Source organism: Watersipora subatra, chromosome 2 (genome assembly GCF_963576615.1).
Source record: "Watersipora subatra chromosome 2, tzWatSuba1.1, whole genome shotgun sequence".
In the NCBI taxonomy this organism is placed as follows: Eukaryota; Metazoa; Bryozoa; class Gymnolaemata; order Cheilostomatida; family Watersiporidae; genus Watersipora; species Watersipora subatra.
The window spans coordinates 4,398,408-4,412,802 of record NC_088709.1 but is presented as its reverse complement, the minus strand read 5'-3'; the positions used below and the strand labels follow the sequence as shown (position 1 = coordinate 4,412,802).

The following is a 14,395-nucleotide window of genomic DNA, read 5'->3' as shown; positions in this document are numbered from 1 at the left end:
TAGAGCGCCTGTCTTGTGAACAATAAGTCATAAGTTCAGTCCTCATTGGTGGATTGAGATTGAAACAATTTATTCAAGTTTGATGGGTAACAAATGTATTTAAGTCTATTCTATTATTTTTGGTCTATCCGTTGATTTTGGGTTTACAGGCCTGCCTCCAACAGCCACCATAGCTCAGCGGTTAAAGTGTGCGTTTGGTAAACAGGAAGTCATGAGTTCAATCCCATTGGTGGCTTAAAATTGCAGCTTTTTATTAGAATTTGATGTGTAACGATTTTATTTAAATCAATTTTTTTAATGTTGGCATACTGGTCGGGTTTGGGTTTACCCCCATTTATAAGCAGCCGCCATAGCTCTGAGGTTAGAACCCCTGTCTAGTAAACAGCAGGTCATGAGTTTAATCCTCATTAATGGCTTTCAAATAGCTGGTTTTTAATTAAGTATACAGATTATTGTTTGTACATAAAATTAGTCTGTTAATTTTGGTCTATCCCTAGGGTTTGGGGGTTACACCCTGTCCTCCAGCAGCCAGCATAGCTCCGTGGTTAAAGTACCTGACTAGCAAACAGGAAGTCATGAGTTTAATCCTCATTGGTGGCTTCATGACAGGCACTTTTTATTTAAGTTAATTATGAGTATGAACTATATATAAAACTATTCTATTATTTTTGGTCTATCCGTTGACTTTGGGTTTACAGGCCTACCTTCAACAGCCACCATTGCTCAGTGGTTAAAAGAGCTATGCGTTATGCAGGAGGTGATGAGTTTAATCTTCATTAGCGGCTGAAGATCGCTTCTTTTCATTCAAATTTGATTTGTATTAATTTTATAGGGTAGGGATTCTGTAGGGTTTGGGTTTCTACACCTGCCACCAGCGGCTGCCATAGCTCAGTGGTTAGAGCGCCTTTCTCGTAAACAGGAGGTCGTGAGTTCAATCCTCATTGGTGGTTTTAAATTGCATTTTTTTATTTGGTTTGATGTGTATAAATTGTATTTAAAGTTTTTCTATCAACTTTGGTCTACTTGTCGGGTTTGGGTTTACAACCCTTCCACCAACAGCCGCCAGAGATCAGTGGCTAGACCGGCTGTCTTGTAAACAGTAAGTCATAAGTTCAATCCTCGTTGGTGGATTAAGATTGAAACAATTTATTCAAGTTTGATGGGTATCAAATGTATTTAAATCCTTTCTATTGTTTTTGGTCTGTCCGTTGATTTTTGGTTTACAGGCCTACTTCCAACAGCCACCATAGCTCTGCGGTTAAAGTGTGCGTTTGGTAAACGGGAAGTCATGAGTTCAATCCCATTGGTGGCTTATAACTACAGCTTTTGATTAGAGTTTGTTGTGTAACGATTTTATTTAAAACAATTCTTTTGAAATCATCGTACTGGTCGGGTTTGGGTTTACCCCCATTTATAAGCACCCGCCATAGCTCAGAGGTTAGAGCGCCTGTCTTGTAAACAGGAGGTCATGAGTTCAATCCTCATTGTTCATTTTCAATACCTACTTTTCATTTAAATTCGCTGTGAATTCTTCGTAAACGAAATTATTGTATTATTTTTGGTCTATCCGTCGACTTTGGGTTTACAGGCCTACCTCCAACAGCCACCATAGCTCTGTGGCTAAAGTGCCTATGCGGTATGCAGGAGGTGATGAGTTCAGCCCTCATTGGGGGTTGAAGATCGCTACTTTTTATTTAAGTGTGATTTGTATTAATTTTATCGGGTAAAGATTCCGTAGGGTTAGGGTTTACACCCATGTATAAGCCACCACCATAGCTCAGTGGTTAGAGCGCCTGTTTGTAAACAGGAGGTCATGAGTTCAATCCTCATTGGTGGCTTATGATCGCATTTTTTTATTAGGTTTGATGTTTATAAAGTGTATTTAAAACTTTTCTATTAATTTTTGTCTACTTGTCGGGTTTGGGTTTACACCCTTCCACCAACAGCCGCCATAGCTCAGTGGCTAGACCACCTGTCTTGTGAACAATAAGTCATAAGTCAATCCTCATTCGTGGATTAAGATTGCACCTTTTTATTAAGGTGTGATGTGTATAAATTGTATCTAAAACTTTTCTATTAATTTTGGTCTACATGTCGGGTTTGGGTTTACACCCCTTCCACTAGCAGCTGCCATAGCTTAGTGCCTAGACCGCCTGTCTTGTAAACAAAAAGTCATAAGTTCAACGCTCATTGGTGGATTAAGATTGGAACATTTGAACGAGGTTGATGTGTATCATTTGCATTCAAAACTAGTATATTAAAAATAGTGTACTGGTCGGGATTCGGTTTACACCCCTTACCAGCAGCCGTCATAGATCAGTGGCTAGAGCGCCTGTCTAATAAACAAGAGTTCATGAGTTCAATCTTCATTGGTGTCTTTATGACAGGCAATTTTTATTGAAGTTATTTGTTGAGTAAGAACTATTTATAAAACTATTCTAATATTTTTAGTTTTTCCGTTGACTTTGGGTTTACAGGCCTGCCTCCGACAGCCACCATTGCGCAGTGGTTAGAAGAGCTATCCGGCATGCAGGAGGTGATGAGTTTAACGTTCATTAGCGGCTGAAGATCGCTTCTTTTTATTCATGTTTGATTTGTATTAATTTTATAGAGTAAGGATTCCGTAGGGTTTGGGTTTACACTCCTGCCACCAGCAGCCGCAAAGCTCAGTGGTTAGAGCGCCTGTCGCGTAAACAGGAGGTCGTGAGTTCAATCCTCATTGTTGGTTTGAGATTGCACCTTTTAATTAAGGTTTGATTTGTCTAAATTGTACTTAAAACTATTCTATTAATTTTTGTCTACTTGTCGGGGTTGGGTTTACAACCCTTCCACCAACAGCCACCAGAGATCAGTGGCTAGACCGCCTGTCTTGTAAACAGTAAGTCATAAGTTCAATCGTCATTGGTGGTTTAAGATTGAAACAATTTATTCAAGTTTGATGGGTATCAAATGTATTTAATTCTATTCTGTTATTTTTGGTCTATCCGTTGTTTTTGGGTTTACAACAGGATTTATCTCCAACAGCCACCATAGCTCGGCGGATAAAGTGTGCATTTGGTAAACAGGAAGTCATGAGTTCAATCCCATTGGTGGCTTAAAATTGCAGCTTTTTATTAGAAGTTGATGTGTAACGATTTTATTTAAAACAATTCTTTTAAAGTTGGCATACTGGTCGGGTTTGGGTTTACTCCCTTTTATAAGCAGCCGCCATAGCTCAGCGGTTAAAACCCCTGTCTAGTAAACAGCAGGTCATGAGTTTAATTCTCATTAATGGCTTTCAAATAGCTGGTTTTTAATTAGGTATACAGATTATTGTTTGTACGTAAAATTAGTCTGTTAATTTTGGATCTATCCCTAGGGTTTGGGGGTTATACCCTTTCCTCCAGCAGCCAGCATAGCTCCGTGGTTAAAGCACCTGTCTAGCAAACAAGGAGTCATGAGTTCAATCCTCATTGGTGGCTTTAAGACAGGCACTTTTTATTTAAGTTAATTGATGAGTATGAACTATATATAAAACTATTCTATTATTTTTGGTCTATCCGTTGACTTTGGGTTTACAGGCCTACCTTCAACAGCCACCATTGCTCAGTGGTTAGAAGAGCTATGCGGTATGCAGGAGGTGATGAGTTCAATCTTCATTAGCGGCTGAAGATCCCTTTTTTTATTCATGTTTGATTTGTATTAATTTTATAGGGTAGGGATTCTGTAAAGTTTGGGTTTACACTCCTGCCACAAGCGGCCGCCATAGCTCAGTGGCAAGAGAGCCTGTTTTGTAGATAGAAGGTCGTGAGTTCAATTCTAATTGGTGGCTTAAGATTTCATCTTTTTATTACGGTTTGATGTGTAGAAATTGTAGTTAAAACTTTTCTATTAATTTTGTTCTACTTGTCTGGTTTGGGTCTACAACCCTTCCATCAACAGCCACCAGAGATCAGTGGCTAGATCGCCTGTCTTGTAAACAGTATGTCATAAGTTCAATCCTCATTAGTGGATTATGATTGAAAAAGTTTATTCAAGGTTGATGGGTATCAAAGGTATTGAAATCTATTCTATTATTTTGGGTCTATCCGTTGACTTTGGGTTTACAGGCCTACCTCCAACAGCCACCATTGCTCAGTGGTTAGAAGAGCTATGCGGTATGCAGGAGGTGATGAGTTTAAACTTCATTAGCGGCTGAAGATCGCTTCTTTTTATTCAAATTTGATTTGTATTAATTTTATAGGGTAGGGATTCTGTAGGGTTTGGGTTTCTACACCTGCCACCAGCGGCTGCCATAGCTCAGTGGTTAGAGCGTCTGTCTTGTAAATAGGAGGCCGTGAGTTCAATCCTCATTGGTGGCTTGAGATTGCACCTTTTTATTAAGTTTTGATGTGTATAAATTGTATTTAAAACTATTCTATTAATTTCTGTCTACTTGTCGGGTTTGGGTTTACAACCCTTCCACCAACAGCCACCAGAGATCAGTGGTTAGACCGGCTGTCTTGTAAACAGTAAGTCATACGTTCAATCCTCGTTGGTGGATTAGGATTGAAACAATTTATTCAAGTTTGATGGGTATCAAATGTATTTAAATCCTTTCTATTGTTTTTGGTCTGTCCGTTGATTTTGGGTTTACAGGCCATCTTCCAACAGCCACCATAGCTCTGCAGTTAAAGTATGCGTTTGGTAAACGGGAAATCATGAGTTCAATCCCATGGGTGGCTGAAAACTACAGCGTTTTATTAGAGTTTGATGTGTAACGATTATATTTAAAACAATTCTTTTAAAATTGTCGTACTGGTTGGGTTTGGGTTTACACCTATTTATAAGCAGCCACCATAGTTTTGCGGTTAGAGCGCCTGTTTTGTAAACAGGAGGTCATGAGTTCAATCCTCACCGATGGTTTTAAATTGAATCTTTTTATTAGGGTTTGATGTGTATAAAATGTATTTAAAACTTTTCTTTTAATTTTGGTATACTTGTCGGGTTTGGGTTTACACCCCTTCCACCTGCAGCCGCCATAGCTCAGCGCCTAGACCGCCTGCCTTGTAAACGAAAAGTCATAAGTTCAACGCTCATTGGTGGATTAAGTTTGGAACATTTGAATGAAGTTGATGTGTATCATTTGCATTTAAAACTGGTATATTAAAAATGGTGTACTGGGTGGGATTCAGTTTGCACCCGTTATGAGCAGCCGTCATAGATCAGTGGGTAGAGCGCCTGTTTGATAAACAGGAGTTCATGAGTTCAATCCTCATTGGTGGCTTTATGACAGTCACTTTTTATTTAAGTTATTTGTTGAGTATGAACAATATATAAAACTATTCTATTGTTTTTAGTCTATCTGTTGACGTTGGGTTTACAGGCCTGCCTCCGACAGTAACCATTGCTCAGTGGTTAGAAGAGCTATGCGGTATACAGGAGGTGATGAGTTTAATCTTCATTAGCGGCTGAAAATCGCTTCTTCTTATTCATGTTTGATTTGTATTACTTTTATAGGGTAAGGATTCTGTAGAGTTTGGGTTTACACTCCTGCCACCAGCGGCCGCCATAGCTCAGTGGTAAGAGCGCCTGTTTTGTAAGTAGAAGGTCGTGAGTTCAATTCTAATTGGTGCTTAAAATTTTATCTTTTTATTAAGGTTTGATGTGTAGAAATTGTAGTTGAAACTTTTTTATTAATTTTGTTCTACTTGTCGGGTTTGGGTCTACAACCCTTCCACCGTCAGCCACCAGAGATTAGTGGCTAGATCGCCTGTCTTGTAAACAGTAAGTCATAAGTTCAATCCTCATTAGTGGATTAAGATTGAAAAAGTTTATTCAAGTTTGATGGGTATCAAATGTATTGAAATCTACTCCATTATTTTTGGTCTATCCGTTGACTTTGGGTTTACAGGCCTACCTCCAACAGCCACCATTGCTCAGTGGTTAGAAAAGCTATGCGGTATGCAGGAGGTGATGAGTTTAAACTTCATTAGCGGCTGAAGATCGCTTCTTTTTATTCAAATTTGATTTGTATTAATTTTATAGGGTAGGGATTCTGTAAGTTTTGGGTTTCTACACCTGCCACCAGCGGCTGCCATAGCTCAGTGGTTAGAGCGCTTGTCTCGTAAACAGGAGGTTGTGAAATCAATCCTCATTGGTGGCTTGAGATTGCGCCTTTTTATTAAGGTTTGATGTGTATAAATTGTATTTAAAACTATTCTATTAATTTCTGTCTACTTGTCGGGTTTGGGTTTACAACCCTTCCACCAACAGCCACCAGAGATCAGTGGCTGGACCGGCTGTCTTGTAAACAGTAAGTCATAAGTTCATTCCTCGTTGGTGGATTGAGATTGAAACAATTTATTCAAGTTTGATGGGTATCAAATGTATTTAAATCCTTTCTATTGTTTTTGGTCTGTTCGTTGATTTTGGGTTTACAGGCCTACTTTCACCAGCCACCATAGCTCTGCGGTTAAAGTGTACGTTTGGTAAACAGTAAGTCATGAGTTCAATCCCAATGGTGGCTTAAAACTACAGCTTTTTGTTAGAGTTTGATGTGTAACGATTTTAATTAAAACAATTCTTTGAAAATTGTCGTACTGGTTGGGTTTGGTTTAGACCTATTTATAAGCAGCCACCATAGCTTTGTGGTTGGAGAACCTGTCTTCTAAACAGGAGGTCATGTGTCCAATCCTCATTTTTGGCATACAATACCTCTTTTTCATTTAAATTCGTTGTGAGTTTTTCATAATTGAAACTATTGTATTATTTTTGGTCTATCCATTGACATTGGGTTTACAGGCCTACCTCCAACAGCCACCATAGCTCTGCGGTTGAAGTGTGCGTTTGGTAAACAGGAAGTCATGAGTTCAATCCCATTGGTGGTTTAAAAGAACAGCTTTCTATTAGAGTTTGATGTGTATCGACATTATTTAAAACATTTCTTTTAAAATTGGCGTACTGGTCAGGTTTGGGTTTCCACTCTTTTATAAGCAGCCACCATAGCGCAGCGGTTAGAGCGCCTGTTTTGTAAACAGGAGGTCATGAGTTCAATCCTCATTGTTGGCTTACAATAGCTAATATTCATTTAACTTCGCCGTGAATTCTTTGTAATTGAAACTATTGTATTATTTTTGGTCTATTCGTCGAGTTTGGGTATACAGGCCTACCTCTAACAGCTACCATAGCTCAGGGGCTAAAGTGTCTATGCGGTATGCAGGAGGTGATGAGTTGAACCCTCATTGGGGGCTGAAGATCGCTACTTTTTATTTAAGTGTGACTTGTATTAATTGTATCGGGTAGAGATTCTGTAGGGTTTGGGTTTACATACATGCCACCAGCAGCCGCCATAGCTCAGTGACTAGAGCGCCTGTCTAGTAAACAGCGGGTCATGAGTTCAATCCTCATTGGTGGCTTTAGATTGCATTTATTTATTAGGCTTGATGCGTATAAATTGTATTTAAAGTTTTTCTATTGACTTTGGTCTACTTGTCGGGTTTGGGTTTACACCCTTTCCACCAACAGCCGCCATAGCTCAGTGGCTAGACCACCAATCTTATGAACCATAAGTCATAAGTTCAATCTTCATTCGTGGATTAAGATGGCAACATTTTGTTCAAGTTTGATGGGTATCAATTGTATTTACAACAATCCTTTTAAATTTGGTGTACTAATCGGGTTTGGGTTAACACTTTTTCCGAAGCAGCCGTCATAGCTCAGTGGTTAGAGCGCCTGTCTAGTAACCAGGAGGTCATGAGTTCAATCCTCATTGGTGGCTTTAGATTGCATTTTTTATTAGGTTTGATGTGTATAAATTGTATTTAAAGTTTTTCTATCAACTTTTGTCTACTTGTCGGGTTTGGGTTTACACCCCTTCCACCAACAGCCGCCATAGCTCAGTGGCTAGACCACCTATCTTATGAACGATAAGTCATAAGTTCAATCCTCATTCGTGGATTAAGATGGCAACATTTTGTTCAAGTTTGATGGGTATCAATTGTATTTAAAACTAATCTATTAAAAAAGTTGTACTGGACAGGATTGGGTTTACAACCCATCATGAGCAGCTGCCGTAGTTCAGTTGCTAGAGCGCCTGTCTAATGAACAGGAGGTCAAGAGTTCAATCCTTATTGGTGACTTAAGATTGCATCTTTTTATTACGGTTTGATGTGTATAAATTGTATTTAAAACTATTCTATTAGTATTGGTTTACTTGTCGAGTTTCGGTTTACACCCTTTCCACCACCAGCCGATAGAGTTCAGTAAATAGACCGCTTGTCTTGGAAACAGTAAATCATAAATTCAATCCTCATTGGTGGATTGAGATTGAAACAATTTATTCAAGTTTGATGGGTATCAAATGTATTCAAGAGTATTCTATTATTTTTAGTCTATCCGTTGATTTTGGGGTTACAGGCCCGCCTCCAACAGCGACCATAGCTCTGCGGTTAAAGTGTGCGTTTGGTAACGAGGAGATCGTGAGTTCAATCCCATTGGTGGCTTAAAATTACAGCTTTTCATTAGAGTTTGATGTGTATCGAGTTTATTTAAAACGATTCTTTTAAATTTGGCGTACTGGTCGGGTTTGGGTTTACTCCTTTCTCTAAGCAGCCACCATAGCTCAGTGGTTAGAGCGCCTGTCTTGTAAACACGAGGTAATGAGTTCAATCCTCATTGATGGTTTAAGATTGCACCTTTTTATTAAGGTTTGATGTCTCTAAATTGTATTTAAAACTATTCTCTTATTTTCTGTCTACTTGTCGGGTTTGGGTTCACAACCGTTCCACCAACAGCCACCAGAGATCAGTGGCTAGACCGCCTATCTTATGAACGATAAGTCATAAGTTCAGTGGATTAAGATGGAACATTTTATTCAAGTTTTATGGGTATCAAATGTATTTAAAACTAATCTATTAAAATTGTTGTACTGGTCAGGATTGGGTTTGCACCCCATCGTGAGCAGCCGCCATAGCTCAGTGGTTAGAGCGTCTGTCTTGTAAAAGGAGGTCATGAGTTCAATGCTCATTGGTGGCTTAAGATTGCACCTGTTTTTAAGGTTTGATGTGTATAAATTGTATTTAAAACTCTTATATTAATTTTGGTCTACTTGTCGGGTCAGGGTTTACAACCCTTCCACCAACAGCCGCCATAGTTCAGCGGTTAAAGTACCTGCCTAGCAAACAGGAAGTCATGAGTTGAATCGTCATTGGTTCAACTCATGACTTCCTGACAGCAACTCATGACAGCTGCTTAAGCTCACAGCTTTTTATTAGAGTTTGATGTGTATCGATTGCATTTACAACAATCCTTTTAAAATTGGTGTACTAATCGGGTTTGGTTCTACACCCTTTTATAAGCAGCCACCATAGTTCAGTGGTTAAAGCGCCTGTCTTGTAAACAGGAGGTCATGAGTTCATTCCTCATTGATGGCTTAAGAATGAAATAAATTATTCAAGTTTTGTGGGTATCAAATGTATTTATATCTATGCTATTACTTTTGGTCTATTCGTTGATTTTGGGTTTACAGGCCTACCTCCAACAGCCACCATAGCTCTGCAGTTAAAGTGTGCGTTTGGTAAACAGGAAGTCATGAGTTCAATCCTCATTGTTGGTTTATAGTACCTATTTTTCATTTATATTCGCTGTGAATTTTTTGTAATTGAATCTATTGTATTATTTTTGGTCTATTTGTCGAGTTTGGGTTTACAGGCCTACCTCCAACAGCCACCATAGCTCAGGGGCTAAATGCCTATGCGGTATGCAGGAGGTAATGAGTTCAACCCTCATTGGGGGCTGAAGATCGCTACTTTTTATTTAAGTGTGATTTGTATTAATTGTATCGGGTAGAGATTCTGTAGGGTTTGGGTTTACATCAATGGCACCAGCAGCCACCATAGCTCAGTGGCTAGAGCGCCTGTCTAGTAAACAGGAGGTCATGAGTTCAATCCTCATTGGTGACTTTAGATTGCATTTCTTTATTAGGTTTGATGCGTATAAATTGTATTAAAAGTTTTTCTATTAACTTTGGTCTACTTGTCGGGTTTGGGTTTACACCCTTTCTACCAACAGCTGCCATAGCTCAGTGGCTAGACCACCTATCTTATGAACGATAAGTCATAAGTTCAGTGGATTAAGATGGAACATTTTATTCAAGTTTTATGGGTATCAAATGTATTTAAAACTAATCTATTAAAATTGTTGTACTGGTCGGGATTGGGTTTGCACCCCATCGTGAGCAGCCGCCATAGCTCAGTGGTTAGAGCGCCTGTCTTGTAAACAGGAGGTCATGAGTTCAATCCTCATTGGTGGCTTAAGATTGCACCTTTTTTTAAGGTTTGATGTGTATAAACTGTATTTAAAACTCTTATATTAATTTTGGTCTACTTGTCGGGTCAGGGTTTACACCCCTTCCACCAACAGCCGCCATAGTTCAGCGGTTAAAGTACCTGCCTAGCAAACAGGAAGTCATGAGTTGAATCGTCATTGGTTCAACTCATGACTTCCTGACAGCAACTCATGACAGCTGCTTAACCTCACAGCTTTTTATTAGAGTTTGATGTGTATCGATTGTATTTACAACAATCCTTTTAAAATTGGTGTACTAATCGGGTTTGGTTTTACACCCTATTATAAGCAGCCACCATAGTTCAGTGGTTAAAGCGCCTGTCTTGTAAACAGAAGGTCATGAGTCCATTCCTCATTGTTTGCTTACGTTAGCTAATATTCATTTAACTTCGCTGTGAATTCTTTGTAATTGAAACTATTGTATTATTTTTGGTCTATTCCTCGAGTTTGGGTTTACCGGCTTACCTCCAACAGCCACCATAGCTCGGCGGTTAAAGCGTGCGTTTGGTAAACAGGAGGTCATGAGTTCAATCCTATCGGTGGCTTAAATTTACAGATTTTTCTTAGAGTTTGATGTGTATCGATTGTAATTACAACAATCCCTTTAAAAAGCAGCCACCATAATTCAGTGGTTAAAGCGCCTGTCTTGTAAACAGGAAATCATGAGTTCAACCCACATTGTTGGCTCCAGATTGCACCTTCTTATTAAGGTTTGATGTGTATAAATTGTATTTAATACTCTTCTATTATATCTGGTCTACTTGTCGGTTTGGGTTTACACCCTTTCCACCAGCAGCCGTCATAGCTTAGTGGTTAAAGTACCTATCTAGTAAACAGAAACTCATGAGTTCAGTATTCATTGGTGGCCTAACATTACAGCTTTTAATTCGAGTTTAATGTGTATCGATTGTAATTACAACAATCCTTTTAAAATTGGTGTACTAATCGGGTTTGGGTTAACACTTTTTCAGAAGCAGCCGTCATAGCTCAGTGGTTAGAACGCCTGTTTTGTAAACAGGAGGTCATGAGTTCAATCCTCATTGATGGCTTAAGAATGAAATAGTTTATTCAAGTTTCGTGGGTATCAAATGTATTTATATCTATGCTATTACTTTTGGTCTATTCGTTGATTTTGGGTTTACAGGCCTACCTCCAACAGCCACCATAGCTCTGCAGTTAAAGTGTGCGTTTGGTAAACAGGAAGTCATGAGTTCAATCCTCATTGTTGGCTTACAGTACCTATTTTTCATTTATATTCGCTGTGAATTCTTTGTAATTGAATCTATTGTATTATTTTTGGTCTATTCGTCGAGTTTGGGTTTACAGGCCTACCTCCAACAGCCACCATACTTCAGGGGCTAAATGCCTATGCGGTATGCAGGAAGTAATGAGTTCAACCCTCATTTGGGGCTGAAGATCGCTACTTTTTATTTAAGTGTGAATTGTATTAATTGTATCGGGTAGAGATTCTGTAGGGTTTGGGTTTACATCAATGGCACCAGCAGCCGCCATAGCTCAGTGGCTAGAGCGCCTGTCTAGTAAACAGGAGGTCATGAGTTCAATCCTCATTGGTGGCTTTAGATTGCATTTTTTTATTAGGTTTGATGCGTATAAATTGTATTAAAAGTTTTTCTATTAACTTTGGTCTACCTGTCGGGTTTGGGTTTACACCCTTTCCACCAGCAGCCGCCATAGCTCAGTGGCTAGAGCGCCTGTCTAGTAAACAGGAGGTCATGAGTTCAATCCTCATTGATGGCTTAAGAATGAAATAGTTTATTCAAGTTTTGTGGGTATCAAATGTATTTATATCTATGCTATTATTTTTGGTCTATTCGTTGATTTTGGGTTTACAGGCCTACCTCCAACAGCCACCATAGCTCTGCAGTTAAAGTGTGCGTTTGGTAAACAGGAAGTCATGAGTTCAATCCTCATTGTTGGCTTACAGTACCTATTTTTCATTTATATTCGCTGTGAATTCTTTGTAATTGAAACTATTGTATTATTTTTGGTCTATCCGTTTATTTTGGGGTTACAGGCACGCCTCCAACAGCCACCATAGCTCAGCGGTTAAAGTGTGCGTTTGGTAAAGAGGAGGTCGTGAGTTCAATCCCATCGGTGGCTTAAAATTACAGCTTATCATTAGAGTTTGATGTGTATCGATTGTATTTAAAACAATTTTTTTAATTTTGGTGTACTGGTCGGTTTTGGGTTTACACCATTTTATAAGCAGCCCCCATAGCTAAGTGGTTAGAGCGTCTGTCTTGTAAAAGGAGGTCATGAGTTCAATCCTCATTGGTGGCTTAAGATTGCACCTGTTTTTAAGGTTTGATGTGTATAAATTGTATTTAAAACTCTTATATTAATTTTGGTCTACTTGTCGGGTCAGGGTTTACACCCCTTCCACCAACAGCCGCCATAGTTCAGCGGTTAAAGTACCTGCCTAGCAAACAGGAAGTCATGAGTTCAGTATTCATTGGTGGCCTAACATTACAGCTTTTAATTCGAGTTTAATGTGTATCGATTGTAATTACAACAATCCTTTTAAAATTGGTGTACTAATCGGGTTTGGTTCTACACCCTTTTATAAGCAGCCACCATAGTTCAGTGGTTAAAGCGCCTGTCTTGTAAACAGGAGGTCATGAGTTCATTCCTCATTGATGGCTTAAGAATGAAATAGTTTATTCAAGTTTCGTGGGTATCAAATGTATTTATATCTATGCTATTATTTTTGGTCTATTCATTGATTTTGGGTTTACAGGCCTACCTCCAACAGCCACCATAGCTCTGCAGTTAAAGTGTGCGTTTGGTAAACAGGAAGTCATGAGTTCAATCCTCATTGTTGGTTTATAGTACCTATTTTTCATTTATATTCGCTGTGAATTTTTTGTAATTGAATCTATTGTATTATTTTTGGTCTATTTGTCGAGTTTGGGTTTACAGGCCTACTTCCAACAGCCACCATAGCTCAGGGGCTAAATGCCTATGCGGTATGCAGGAAGTAATGAGTTCAACCCTCATTGGGGGCTGAAGATCGCTACTTTTTATTTAAGTGTGATTTGTATTAATTGTATCGGGTAGAGATTCTGTAGGGTTTGGGTTTACATCAATGGCACCAGCAGCCGCCATAGCTCAGTGGCTAGAGCGCCTGTCTAGTAAACAGGAGGTCATGAGTTCAATCCTCATTGGTGGCTTTAGATTGCATTTTTTTATTAGGTTTGATGCGTATAAATTGTATTAAAAGTTTTTCTATTAACTTTGGTCTACTTGTCGGGTTTGGGTTTACACCCTTTCTACCAACAGCTGCCATAGCTCAGTGGCTAGACCACCTATCTTATGAACGATAAGTCATAAGTTCAGTGGATTAAGATGGAACATTTTATTCAAGTTTTATGGGTATCAAATGTATTTAAAACTAATCTATTACAATTGTTGTACTGGTCGGGATTGGGTTTGCATCCCATCGTGAGCAGCCGCCATAGCTCAGTGGTTAGAGCGCCTGTCTTGTAAACAGGAGGTCATGAGTTCAATCCTCATTGGTGGCTTAAGATTGCACCTTTTTTTAAGGTTTGATGTGTATAAATTGTATTTGAAACTCTTTTATTAATTTTGGTCTACTTGTCGGGTTTGGGTTTACACCCTTTCCACCAGCAGCCGTCATAGCTTAGTGGTTAAAGTACCTATCTAGTAAACAGGAACTCATGAGTTCAGTATTCATTGGTGGCCTAACATTACAGCTTTTAATTCGAGTTTAATGTGTATCGATTGTAATTACAACAATCCTTTTAAAATTGGTGTACTAATTGGGTTTGGGTTAACACTTTTTCAGAAGCAGCCGTCATAGCTCAGTGGTTAGAATGCCTGTTTTGTAAACAGGAGGTCATGAGTTCAATCCTCATTGATGGCTTAAGAATGAAATAGTTTATTCAAGTTTTGTGGGTATCAAATGTATTTATATCTATGCTATTATTTTTGGTCTATTTGTTTATTTTGGGTTTATAGGCCTACCTCCAACAGCCGCCATAGCTCTGCGGTTAAAGTGTGCGTTTGGTAAACAAGAAGTCATGAGTTCAATCCCATTGGTGGTTTAAAA

The 14,395-nt window shown here is 38.9% G+C and overlaps 19 non-coding genes across 19 annotated transcripts; all 19 read left to right on the top strand.

Annotated features, from left to right (window-relative positions):
* The first annotated feature begins 877 nt into the window (after positions 1–877).
* On the top strand, positions 878–950 carry Trnat-cgu (transfer RNA threonine (anticodon CGU)). Its single transcript has one exon. It is a non-coding gene; the product is annotated as a tRNA-Thr (tRNA).
* A 3,317-nt stretch (positions 951–4,267) lies between these two features.
* On the top strand, positions 4,268–4,340 carry Trnat-ugu (transfer RNA threonine (anticodon UGU)). Its single transcript has one exon. It is a non-coding gene; the product is annotated as a tRNA-Thr (tRNA).
* An 832-nt stretch (positions 4,341–5,172) lies between these two features.
* Trnai-gau (transfer RNA isoleucine (anticodon GAU)) lies at positions 5,173–5,245 on the top strand. Its single transcript has one exon. It is a non-coding gene; the product is annotated as a tRNA-Ile (tRNA).
* An 806-nt stretch (positions 5,246–6,051) lies between these two features.
* On the top strand, positions 6,052–6,124 carry Trnat-cgu (transfer RNA threonine (anticodon CGU)). Its single transcript has one exon. It is a non-coding gene; the product is annotated as a tRNA-Thr (tRNA).
* An 832-nt stretch (positions 6,125–6,956) lies between these two features.
* Trnat-ugu (transfer RNA threonine (anticodon UGU)) lies at positions 6,957–7,029 on the top strand. Its single transcript has one exon. It is a non-coding gene; the product is annotated as a tRNA-Thr (tRNA).
* A 274-nt stretch (positions 7,030–7,303) lies between these two features.
* Trnat-agu (transfer RNA threonine (anticodon AGU)) lies at positions 7,304–7,376 on the top strand. The gene has a single exon. It is a non-coding gene; the product is annotated as a tRNA-Thr (tRNA).
* Positions 7,377–7,665: 289 nt separating this feature from the next.
* Trnat-agu (transfer RNA threonine (anticodon AGU)) lies at positions 7,666–7,738 on the top strand. The gene has a single exon. It is a non-coding gene; the product is annotated as a tRNA-Thr (tRNA).
* An 832-nt stretch (positions 7,739–8,570) lies between these two features.
* Trnat-ugu (transfer RNA threonine (anticodon UGU)) lies at positions 8,571–8,643 on the top strand. The gene has a single exon. It is a non-coding gene; the product is annotated as a tRNA-Thr (tRNA).
* A 279-nt stretch (positions 8,644–8,922) lies between these two features.
* On the top strand, positions 8,923–8,994 carry Trnat-ugu (transfer RNA threonine (anticodon UGU)). Its single transcript has one exon. It is a non-coding gene; the product is annotated as a tRNA-Thr (tRNA).
* Positions 8,995–9,319: 325 nt separating this feature from the next.
* Positions 9,320–9,392, top strand: Trnat-ugu (transfer RNA threonine (anticodon UGU)). Its single transcript has one exon. It is a non-coding gene; the product is annotated as a tRNA-Thr (tRNA).
* Positions 9,393–9,847: 455 nt separating this feature from the next.
* Trnat-agu (transfer RNA threonine (anticodon AGU)) lies at positions 9,848–9,920 on the top strand. Its single transcript has one exon. It is a non-coding gene; the product is annotated as a tRNA-Thr (tRNA).
* A 278-nt stretch (positions 9,921–10,198) lies between these two features.
* On the top strand, positions 10,199–10,271 carry Trnat-ugu (transfer RNA threonine (anticodon UGU)). Its single transcript has one exon. It is a non-coding gene; the product is annotated as a tRNA-Thr (tRNA).
* Positions 10,272–11,281: 1,010 nt separating this feature from the next.
* Trnat-ugu (transfer RNA threonine (anticodon UGU)) lies at positions 11,282–11,354 on the top strand. The gene has a single exon. It is a non-coding gene; the product is annotated as a tRNA-Thr (tRNA).
* Positions 11,355–11,809: 455 nt separating this feature from the next.
* Positions 11,810–11,882, top strand: Trnat-agu (transfer RNA threonine (anticodon AGU)). The gene has a single exon. It is a non-coding gene; the product is annotated as a tRNA-Thr (tRNA).
* A 108-nt stretch (positions 11,883–11,990) lies between these two features.
* On the top strand, positions 11,991–12,063 carry Trnat-agu (transfer RNA threonine (anticodon AGU)). Its single transcript has one exon. It is a non-coding gene; the product is annotated as a tRNA-Thr (tRNA).
* An 832-nt stretch (positions 12,064–12,895) lies between these two features.
* Trnat-ugu (transfer RNA threonine (anticodon UGU)) lies at positions 12,896–12,968 on the top strand. The gene has a single exon. It is a non-coding gene; the product is annotated as a tRNA-Thr (tRNA).
* Positions 12,969–13,423: 455 nt separating this feature from the next.
* Trnat-agu (transfer RNA threonine (anticodon AGU)) lies at positions 13,424–13,496 on the top strand. Its single transcript has one exon. It is a non-coding gene; the product is annotated as a tRNA-Thr (tRNA).
* Positions 13,497–13,774: 278 nt separating this feature from the next.
* Trnat-ugu (transfer RNA threonine (anticodon UGU)) lies at positions 13,775–13,847 on the top strand. Its single transcript has one exon. It is a non-coding gene; the product is annotated as a tRNA-Thr (tRNA).
* Positions 13,848–14,136: 289 nt separating this feature from the next.
* Positions 14,137–14,209, top strand: Trnat-ugu (transfer RNA threonine (anticodon UGU)). The gene has a single exon. It is a non-coding gene; the product is annotated as a tRNA-Thr (tRNA).
* The last annotated feature ends 186 nt before the right edge of the window (positions 14,210–14,395 follow it).